We start from the raw sequence: 11,458 nt of genomic DNA, 5'->3' as shown, positions 1-11,458 counted from the left end.
GGGCCGAGGGCGGGGAGCGGGCCGAGGGCGGGGAGCGGGCCGAGGGCGGGGAGCGGGCCGAGGGCGGGGAGCGGGCCGAGGGCGGGGAGCGGGCTGAGGGCGGGGCCGGACCGGGCCACCTGGCACGGTCGGAGTCTGGCCCCGATCCCGGTCCCTCTCGGCGAATTTCCGAGGGGCTGCGTGCTGTGAGGTGGTGTGCGGCTCCGCCGCATTCGTGCGGCCTCGGACAGCTGCGAGCCGCTAACAGTTCACAAAATGTCAGATAAATAATCTGTTCTTTCCCCTTATTATTACTTTTTTAGCGAAGGCCGCAATTCCACAGGCTCTTTTCAGTTCATTTGCAGAGTAGTCGGAAGTCCCGCAGGAAAATCCACACTGTTTCTCCCAACATGCGAGGCCAACCTTACGCAAAGGTGAGCAAAACAAATCTCAGGTGACAGGCGCGCCCCGACAGGTGACAGGGTGACAGGCGGGGAGAGCCCCCGCCACTGCCAAGATGAGAAACATGGCTGTTGGTCAGTGTGCTGCGTCACAGAGCATGGGCAGGGTTTATCTCAGAGTTAAATCAAGCACTGAACCAACAGTTAAGAGCTTCCTTTTTCATTCTCTTCATTTTCATTTACTAGCCTGTCTTACAGCCTTATTGGAGAAGAAAATAATTATCAGGAGTGGGTTTTTTTTATTTCAGTTTCTTTACATCCTTGGGTTTTCTCCTACATTTTTCATACCGATTTGATTTTGACATCCCTTCTTTTCCTCTTAATCCGTGAGTATGGGCAATCCGAGACTCAGTAACTAGGTTCAGAGCCGGCTGAAGAAGAGGATGATCTTGGAGGCATTCAGGAGAGATTAAGGTCTTTTTCTAAAATGACCCACATTTCCTTCAGCGTGGGTGAAAGCAAAATCTTACATTCTCACTTCTTTTTCAGCTACACAAAGGAGCAAGCAAATATATAACCAGATGAGACTTAGTAAGCAAAATGTTTCTGAGATAAATTTTAGAATTTCTATATATAAATATATTGAGTATTCTTGATCAGTTTCTATAGAGAAAGAAGTGCTTGATGTTTTGTTTTGTATAGGGTCTTCTATCCAACAATATTCTAAAATATCCCTGGTTTATGTACCTATTTTGCTTTTTTAGAGCATATATGTGGGAGATGTCAAGGGAATTGGGATTCTCTTCTTGATAGTTTTCTAGAGACAGAAAACTCAGTTGTTTTTCTGTCCTTTAAAGATCTAGAAAGTAATTTTTGAGGTAAAATTCTGGAATTACTTCAGGAGGATAAAATGGTGTGTGCATCAGAGATGCAAAGAGAGGAGCATGAAGCCCTCTCCCGTCTGCTTCCTACATTTGGGAGTAATCTCAGAATTTATGCCAATAAAATAGCAGAACCACGCTGAAGGACACTAGAAACCAAAAAGCACAAGCCTTTAAACAATTCCCTCTTATCCACTCACCTGCACAGGTGAAAGCAGGCTGAAATTTTGCCGCTTAGGGGCATAGACACGGTCTTAGCAATTGTGTATGGAGGATTTGTCTTTCAAATCTCCTTTGAAAATGGAAACTCCTTTAAAAGTCTTCGTCCCAGCCATGGAAAGCTGCCCTCCAAACTGCTGTGACATGCAGGAAAACATCCAGAGATTCCCAAAGTTATAGATATTAGCAGTTTAGACTCTTCAAGTCTCTTCAAATTGTTTTGTTACTGGAGTTCACTAGAGGAAACAAAAAATGTTTCCTATTTGTAAGAACTTCCTTGAATTCTGTCCTGAAAATTACATTTGAATTCAAACCCAGTAAAAGAGAAATGAAGACTTAGCAAAGAGAACAGAAAACGGCCCGCTGGCCTGAAACACAGTTGGATTGGCAGGGACTGAGAGCACTGGCAGGATAGGAATGTGTATAATCATAATTCTGTACAATCGTAACAAATTAAATACCTTCACTGTCTCAAATTCTGCCAACAAGTAGTTGATATAATTTCTCTATCATTATTCTTACAAAAATGCCATGATATTTTCCATAGGTCTCATCAGGGGATTCAAAACCCCTGTGAACACACAGTAACTATAAATCTCTCATTCAGCCTCCAGAGGTCTGAGCATTTGGACATGTTAACAAGCCCACACTGGAAAGAGTGGAAGAGAGAAAAGGAAAACAAATGAGGCTCCAGTGAGTGAACTCATAAAAAGTGTGGGGAGAACCACTGCTTATGCTAGTAAACTTTTGCGGTATCTTGTGTTGAACTTGAGGATTTTGAGCAAAAATGCAAGTGGCTGTATCTGTATCCAGAGGACCTGTCTGGTCTCTTCCCATCTCAGTGATCAGTCCGTGATTCTTATAAAAATCCCTGAAAGCAAGCCTTTGCACACAGGCAGAATTATTTTCTGTGTCACAATAGATGGGAATGCTGGAACAGACTGGGATTTTTGCACTGGCTGTGCTTGAATATATGTGCAGTTAATTAAATGCTGTGTGGAAGTCACTGAGAATTTTAGTTTTGGTTTTTCCTGAGACCATGCCTTAGTACGGCTTTATAAAGCAAATCACTGAAGCCAAAGACTCACTGTCCTTGAGTTGCCACTGGAAAAAATGGATAGGAAAAGCACTGGGCATCTTAGAGAGCATTACCTTTCCTCATTATGTCTTTTTATAAAATCAGTGAGGAGAAGGTGGATTTTCAGAAATTTTAAGCCACATTTCAACAATCCAACTCCATTTAATCTTTACTCCAAGACATCTGGAAGTAAGTTTTTTCTTTCTAGAACAATTAAATTATTAAGGATGGAAAAAGATCTATAAGATCATCAATTCCACCCTTAAGAAACACTATTTTTTTGACAGAAGAATTCCTTAAAATGTACCACAGTTTAAAAAAGACAATTAGTATATTGAGCCCTGTTTTTCTGTTCTTCATCTCCCTGTCACAGCCTTGAGGATTCTCCCTTGCTCCTCCTCCTAGGCCAGCAATCTGTGTATGAAGTGTATTATTGAATTTCAATTACAATGTTAATTACAGAAGACAAGTGGTTACTGAATCTTGCACCATAATTAATCAACCTGATATTTACTTACTCCGTTGTTCACACTGGATTAAGCTGGGTCTGGACAAGCAGGGCAAGGAAAGTGAGTGACAGGAGCATTATCATGGCACACTGCCTCCCATTGGGAAAGTTCATCTTCCTTCTGAAAGAGACGCCTTCAGGGATCATGGAATTTGAATTCCCTGTGAATTTAGTGTCATCTTAGCTTGACCAGCTCTGGAAGAACATATTAACCTCCCCTTGTGATTTTCAGAAAACCATTCTAATTTAGCAAGTAATTAAGGGTCACATGTAGGATAAAGAGCTAGATAAGCTTGGATTACGCACAGGAAGCTTTGTTTCCAAGGCAACCCGAGCAGAGGGGGTGTTAATGCTGAGGTCAGGCACTTAATGAACTGGGAATGGTTACTGGCTGCAAAATGTATTCGAACTGGGCAAGGCGAACTAACAACTGCGTTCCCATTTAATGATTTGATGGGAGAAAACAAGTGCCTACAGGGCTACTTATCACGGCAAATACTGAAGAAAAAGCTTACGGGCGGTGGCACCGTTCTGCTAAGTGAGGTCAGGAGAAGTCCGGAACAATGACGCTTCACAAGCCCAAAATTCAGTCAGCACTGATGGATTTCGTGACTTCCCAGTGTGAAGGTGTCGCTGTTTGCGTCAACTGCCGTTGCTGACACACTCACCCTGTGCTGGGTGTTCTTTCCCTCCCGAGGTTAGTCCTGCCCGGAGGTTGCTGCCTGTGGAATCACCCTGGGGGATTTAGCACACTGAAAAGCAAGACAACTCTTCCAAGAGCTCAGGATGCAATCCACTCCTGGGACTTTAGACTCTGGGAATTAATCCCACGGGAGATTTGACAGCCCAAATCTCACACACAAATACCATGGACATGGATAAAATAGCCAAAGAGCTCATCTGTAGCAAGAGAGATGGATTTAGTAAAACACGGTAACATTTTCAAAATAGATTCTTGCATTGTTTTGTCCTGTATGACGTAAGGAACAGGTGGGAATGAGATTACTGTGCTTGAAGAGCATTAGAGAGTACAGAAGGTGGAGATGACCATTAAATACCTGCCACTTTCTCAGTTCACTTGGACCATAGCTCTGTGAGGGAAGGAATTGCACAGGCATTTTTCAAAGCTTTCTTTCAAACTAACAGGCATTCTCTGCTTTTTGGGACAATCAAAAGAGATTCTCTAACCGCTGGGACATTCTTGTGCTAGGAGCACAGTCACATGCTTGTGCCATGCTTTTTGGAAATACATGGATCAGGGCAATTTTAGAGGCCAGCTTATGTCTGTTTTTCTTCTGTGTAGCCTTGGCATAAAAACAGGTGATTTTACATTAGGCCACCTGTTTGCACGAGAAAAATGGAGATGTTCTGCTTTCTCAAACATGAACTGTAGGACTTTCAGTTAAGGGTAAGATTGTGCTGAAGGTGAGCTGGAAAAACCTAAGCTCCTCACAATATTCGAAAACAAACCAACGCACAAAAAAGCCACCAACCAAAGAAACTCCAAACCAAGCTAACAAACAAACATCCAGAAGGGAGTTTACCTTATTTGGTCACAGGTAGCCAGAAAAAAAAGGGGGGGGTGGAAAAAAATAGTAACCTTAAATAAGTTAAAGGTTTGAGCAGTGGCAAGGAGAATTTATGCAAGATATCAGGGGATATTTTGCTTTACTTCCAACTGCCAAATACCTGGCAAGAGGGCCAACAAGGCCACAGCCTCTCTACACAAGATTTTTGACTATGCCATCACAGTTTTTTTGGTTGATATTTTTTGATACACAGTTTGATAATTATTCATGGATCAAAGCTAAATCTTACAAATAATGGGTGGGCATCAATTGATAAAGGGCATCATGACTTCCACAGCCCACTTCATAAAAGAGGCTAGATTTCAAAAGGATGCATCAACTGGAGGGCTAAATCCACCCAAGGAGCTGCAAAGACCTTAACATGCTTGGGAAAATCAAATGCCTTAATCCAAATTTGGCTTATAGAAGCCTCATGGTGGCATTTACTGTTTCGATAGTGGCCAGAGTTAGGCAATCATGAGATGGAATGAAGGTGCACCATCCTCACTTTCCTCTTCAGTGAGAGGCCCCCTTCTAACATGTCCTTCTGTGATGCTGGATAGCTCTTTTTAATTTCAATTTTATTAAAATGAACAGTTGAGCCATTCATGTTTATCTTGAACAGGCATGAGCTAAACAGATTTAAAACCATCTAAACATCTTTGAACATTAGGAGTTGTCAAATTTAGAATCCCTTTAATCGAATGACCCAGAAGTGAGCCAAAAAAACTATGGGAGCATCCCTGCCTTTGAACTTTGGCTTTTGGAGTGCAGGCTCTGGGTGAGCTGCTCATGTGATTCTCAGCACAGTTTGAACCACCCAATTTCTCACTGCTGACTCTCTCCTGGTTCTGTGACAAGTCCCTGTCACTTGTCAGATGTCTCACCCAGACTCTGAGCCCTGCCTCTGCTAAACTTTTGTTATCTTCCTTGTTTTATTTCCCCTCCCTACTTTTGCTGTTTGCTTTCTCCAGCACATTTCTCTCCCTGCTGACTATAGCCCTTCCCTCAGCTCTGCCCAAGTTTCCAAGTTCTTATGGTTTATCTAAAGCCCCAAATGTCTCAGTGGGGAGGGCAATATAGGGCATGATCCCTAGCAAATCTTCTGATGAACAGAGAACCATCCAGATCACTTTCAGTGCAAGCACATCACTCCCACTTTTCTCTGTTTCTGTATGTGGGTAGGAAGGAGTTCTCAGTGGGTTGGTGCCCAAAGGAACAAGTCAGGGGAAATCCCCTTCAATTGAGTTTTATTGAGAAGAGCTCTCATAAATACCATGAAGAAAATTGTGGAACTCAGGAGGAAATAGACACACCCACGCACATACCCACACCAAGTCCTTTGCTGTCACCCCTTGTACTTTTTGCCTTCAAACAAAACTTGTAAACCTGTTAAACATTACCCCAAACGAATTCTTACTGAACTAACATTTCCAGAGTGACCAAAATTGAGGAAAAGCCATTTTCAGACTATGAGACAAAGCAGCAAGAGGGAGGACAGGGAAGAGCAGCCTCTCCTCTGCTGCTTGCTTTCTCCAGCTTTATTGATGTCAGCAGTTGATGGGTATGCTGCCATCTGCCACTTCTCCTGCAGGGATAGCTGCCAAATTCCCTCAGAGATCAAAGATGAGATTTATTGGCCCCTGATGGTAGGAGCCACAGAGAAGATGGCCTGAAAGTGCACTCAGGTTCTGCCAGAAACAAACCAAAAAATGCTCTGGTCTAGCAAGTGCAATGCTGATTACAAAGGTGATTTGGTGCTTGGCACTCCAGGAGCTTTGCGACCACTGAATTACTCTGCCTCTGCAGGAAAAAGCAGGGTTTCCACTTTTGCATGTTTCTTGGCTGTTTTATAGCTGGGTGGCAATGGGCACCCGTTTGGAGGGACTGGTTGTAACTTTGTTCTCTAGAAAATTTCTTTCTAGCAGCCAGCAAGAAATCCCTAGTTTTAATGACAACCAAACAAAATCAAGTGAACTTGCATTAAAGTGAAAATAATACAGTTTAGAATGTGAATAGAGCTACAAGTTACCAAGCATAAACACAAACCCAAAGAACTCACTGTTTGTTAAACTGATTGGAAAAAAAAAAAAAAAAAAAAAAAAAAAAAAAAAAAAAAAAAAAAAAAAAAAAAAAAAGAAAAAGAAGTGAGGAAAGGAGGAGCCCTGACACTTTATTGCTCATCTACATAAATAGATAATTGAAATTGTCTTACTGAGAAATTCATTGTCTTCTTGAGCTGACTGGAGGAGTTTCAGCTCCACTTTCCTCTTTTCATCTAATAGGAAACTACTTAGATGTTGGATTTTGAAGAATGTCGAGTGTTGACTGTTGGTCCTGTGCCGGAGACTCTGAACCCGTTGTCACTGGACAGCCTCTTCCTGGAGCCCTAAAGGTGTTGCTTACTTGGACAAACAGACTGAAAAAGCATCCTGTGCCCATATGTGTGCCTAGATTGGATATAAATAAACTCAGAAACAGCAGAGGATTGTGTTTAACACAGGGATTTGCAGTGTCACCTTCAAAAGGCTCACAGAATTCTTTCTGTGTCTTGGCAGGCGACATCAGCAATATAGGAAGGTCTTTTTGTACTCTTCTTTAGCACTCAGAATACTCTCAGTAGCTGGGAACTACGGAATTGGTCTTGAAAACCAGGAGCTGGTATTAACCCACCTAGAGAATATATGGAAAATACAGAGTATTTAATGTTATACAAACCCTTTTTTAGGAAACACATTTGGGTATCAAAAAGGCAGGACCTGTGGCTCCAGCTGTAGTAACAACAGGTTTAACACTCTGATGACAAGACTTTAAATAAAATAAAATAAAAATTAAAAAAAAAAAAAAAAGAATGCCAAGGACACTGGCCAAAGTGTGGGCATTCAGTTAGTGCTGGAATTGTCCCTTTCTTTCCCAAAACTCAAACTCTCACAGCCATTTCCCTCATGCAGTCGTTTCCTTTTTCGGTTTAGTTTGATTTAGGCTTGGGTTTTGAGGTTGGTTGGTTTTGGTGTCGTTTATTTTTTTTTTTTGGTGTGGGATTTTGGGTTTTTTTTTGTTTGGGTTTTTTTATTTTTTCTTTTTTTCCTAAGCCCTCATTAACTCCACTCACGCTGTCTTACTCTGTTTGCCAGTGCTTAAGTACTGCTTTTTTTAAAAAAAGCAACCAATTAGCACCTCATCAGCTTCAATTAGGGGAGACAAAAGCAGTGTAAAGATAACTCAATGAGAGGGGGTGGCACAACATCATGTAATCACTTAAGACAGCGGTGGGCATTCACTGTGCTGGCTCTGCCGGGCCGGGTCTATTCACCTTTTTTTGCTTTCTTCTGGATGCATGTAATACTTTTTTTTTTTTTTTTTTTTTTTTTTTTTTTTTTTTTTTTCTGGGAAGCCAGGCCTCCCACGAGTCTCAGAGTCTGTCATTCAGGGCTACCTGTTTACAGCTCAGCGACCAGAAGGACCTAAACAATCCTATATTGTACGCCCAGTGCTTCCTTAAACTTAGGCCTCCACAAAGGCATGTTTTCAGAAGCTGGGCAGAATAAGTTAAAGGCTGGCTTTATACTCATTAAGTGTTCTGCTTGTACTGTCTTCTAATTACATGGCAGGGCAACAATGTCTTTTTTTTGTCAATGGAGTTCTTTGGAGCAGTTAATTTGGTGCCTGTACTAAATGCTTCCAAACATTAATTAGTGTGGAAGGAACCCTAATTTCCTCGGCAGCTTTCCTCTCCATTTACTTCCCTTGTTTTCACATAGGCTTGGATGAGCCTCTATAATGAAATTACCTCATTAATGCCTTTATTATTTCAGAGTAATTCATTCAAGATCTACCATTTAGTTTTAATTTAATGCTGTCAAAAGCAAAAGGTGCATTCATGTCTTTGATTAGTGCATTTTTTTTCCTCTCTAAAGAGTGGACAGATTTAAATTATTAAGATGGCAAGTAGTGAGTTATAATTGGATACAAGCAGCACTTCAGTGAATATTAAATGCTTTCAAAGCCTGGCCTATCTGCCCTGCTGACTATTAACTGTGTCCAGTGAGTTCTTCTGTGAGGTTTGAATTAACGGCACATTAGCTACTGTGAAGCAAATGAAGTTTTATTTTGTTTATAAAAAATGTTACAGTTGCATTTATCAACATGACATTTCCTAGTAGCAGAGCTCAGTTTTCCCCATTATCCTACCCTGACCTCATTGCACGGTTAGTCTAGCTCACACGGGAGCTCATCCTGTGCTCAGCCTTGCAAAGTCTGTCTGGAGACCTACCTGGCTATGGCTTGGAGGATAAGACCTGGGAAGTTCTAAGTATTGTCACCTTAGCTGCATTTAACCACCATGATAATTTGCTTACAGAGTAGGGGGGCACAAAGTGTATTTATGATTAATGGGGAATGCACAGGCATGGACTGGGCAAGGAGGATTTAACACCAGATCCTTGATCTTTAATCAAGATCCTTCCTCCTTTCATTGACAACTCATGTCACATGCTACCTGGGATGCAGCAGAGAAGCACAGATGGACTTCTGCAACCTGCTTGGCACGTGCAATTTAAGACTAATTAATTAGAGTTTATTGGGTAGCTCCAGTGCTCCCAGTCACCAAGGATCAGTCACATACTTGGGCCAGGACCTCTGCAGGGCCCTGTGCTCCCAGGGCCTTTTAGTTTGGAATATCTCCAAGGATGGAGATCCCTCGACCTCTCTGGGTACGTGTTGCAGTGGTTACCCGACTCCAGAGTGATGTTTTCCTTCAGTAATTGGCAGGGAATTATTATATATTCAACACAAGTATCAAGGAAAACTTGAATTGATAATCTTTAATAAATAACATCTTTTGTAACTTTATGATGTATTTTTGTATTTTTTGTATTTCATTTATTATAAATATCTGATATATTTAGTGCATATCACATAGGATACATGTGCACTATATTATACATCTATTATGACTGCAATCACAAGGCGCACATAGAGCAGTGCTGTTTATCTTTAGAATCTTTCCCACCTGTGCTGCAAAAGCATCTTGGGTTTGGATTAATTTCTCTTCCCAGCACAAGCAGGAGCAAACCTTTGTATGTATTTGTTCAATGGTGGAGCAAGGTCAGGGGAATTTGGAAGTAATTTCTGAATGCATGGCTTTCACCATAAGCTGTGTCTCACTGCCCTCTCATGGCTGGACTATCCATGGATATCCTACTCTCATCTTCCTTAGGTTCTTGTATGAATGTCTGGCCAACATAATCTCTCTGAATTATTTCCAGATCACAGGATCTACTGACCTTGAGAGGGATCCTAAAATAAACCTCTCAAGTAAACGGCCCATGTGAGAATTGAACTCACAACCTGGCCGTTACTGACCTAATCTCTGCCTCGTGAGCTTGAACCTCCCTAGGATGGGAATCCTTGCCACCAGCAAGGGAATTGCAACTCCTTCTTTTCTGCTAAATCTGCTATACACACCAGCCGCTGGAATGGCTCTAGGGCAGAACTGGCTGGCACCTAACATGACAGCAAAAATTCTTCCCATAACCCTGGTTTCCTGCTTTTTCCAGAATTTGTCCAACCCCTGTAAAAGTGGTCATGCAATGTTTTTTTCCAGGGAGAAATGAGCAGGACAAATCCTGAGGCTTCCCTTGCTCCAGGGCCAAAGCTCTTCTTTGGAGTTCTTCTGGAGAATGGCAGGGCTGGTCCCACCTGAAGAGGGGCATTTCCTGCAGGTGAGTGTTCTTAGGCCAAAATGACATCAACTGCTGAGGCCAGAGCTGCACAGAGGCCTCAGTGTCTCCTGCTTGTTGCCTGCAATGTTCCTCGGTGTTTCCTGCCTGTGTCTTGGGTAGCTGGCAGTGTGGGGTTGAAGGAGCCCCAGTAAGGCAAGCAGCATCTCTTGTCCTTGGGATCTGCAGGAGAGGAGCTGTGCCTGCAGCGTCCTGCCCCTGGCATGCAGCGTGCCAATCACACATCCCGGGATGGACGCTGGGGCGCTTGGATACTGCTGGCACAGAGGCCGCTAAAGGGCTGCTCTGAACAGACACGTGGAGATGCTTCAGCCTGGACAAAGGCCACAGACAGCCCAAAAGCAAGGAACAGCTGACATTACATAGCGATGGTGGCATGGGCTGTTTGCAGAGGGGCTCAGACAGCAACTCCTGCTTCTGAGCATCCACAACGGCTGCCAGATGTGCCCCGGCCACCCCAAATCCCCTTCCTACCAGCTGGGGGACATCATCCATCAGCAGCATTAAAGCCAAGGTAATCTTCCCTCACAGGAATTAAATCCCAAACAGTAGCCCTAAGAGATGCCTTAAAATCTTTCTCTCATAGGTTAAGATGGGCACAGCTCTAAGTGGCCGATAGCTTGGGGTTCATCTCAGAAGGAGAGACTTCATTTGGGGTTACAGAGAAGACGTGCCTTCCCTGCAGGGAGCAGTAAAGAAAATCCACAGCCTCTTGAAGAGGCTTAAATGTGAGTAAGTTTTTGTAGCCACTGATGCTGTTGAGGAAGGTACGTGGATTGCAGTCACCTGAGGACTGGTAACTTTTGACAATGAGTGCAGCAATTGCCACTGGCTCCCATCCCTGGCTGCAATGCTGTGGGTTTTGGCAGCTGCATTGTAAAATTTGTTGGTAGATTTTGGTGTCACTTGCTGTATAACCATTCACTCAGGGTTCCCTTAAACAAACACACTGTGTGACAGCAGTGAGTTGCTCTTCATAATGTAGAGATAAATTTCTATGCTTCCTTTTTCAAGAGATTGAACTGCTCAAGAAACTGCTGCCCGAGATGGTGAGGTTTGAAGCCTCTCTGGAGGAGCTGGAAC

General features: G+C 42.9%; 1 long non-coding RNA gene across 1 annotated transcript in view; it reads left to right on the top strand.

Annotated features, from left to right (window-relative positions):
• The window catches only part of LOC107198637, a 12,190-nt gene extending 732 nt beyond the window's left edge, over positions 1–11,458 (top strand). The window contains exons 2-6 of the long non-coding RNA XR_002001264.2: positions 303–413; positions 10,240–10,357; positions 10,544–10,889; positions 10,962–11,142; positions 11,390–11,458. This is a non-coding gene — a long non-coding RNA (uncharacterized LOC107198637). The remainder of the gene's footprint in view (positions 1–302; positions 414–10,239; positions 10,358–10,543; positions 10,890–10,961; positions 11,143–11,389) is intronic.

Source organism: Parus major, unplaced genomic scaffold, assembly GCF_001522545.3.
Source record: "Parus major isolate Abel unplaced genomic scaffold, Parus_major1.1 Scaffold258, whole genome shotgun sequence".
Classification (NCBI taxonomy): Eukaryota; Metazoa; Chordata; class Aves; order Passeriformes; family Paridae; genus Parus; species Parus major.
The sequence above is the reverse complement of the archived record's forward strand: the minus strand, read 5'-3'. Positions and strand labels throughout refer to the sequence as shown.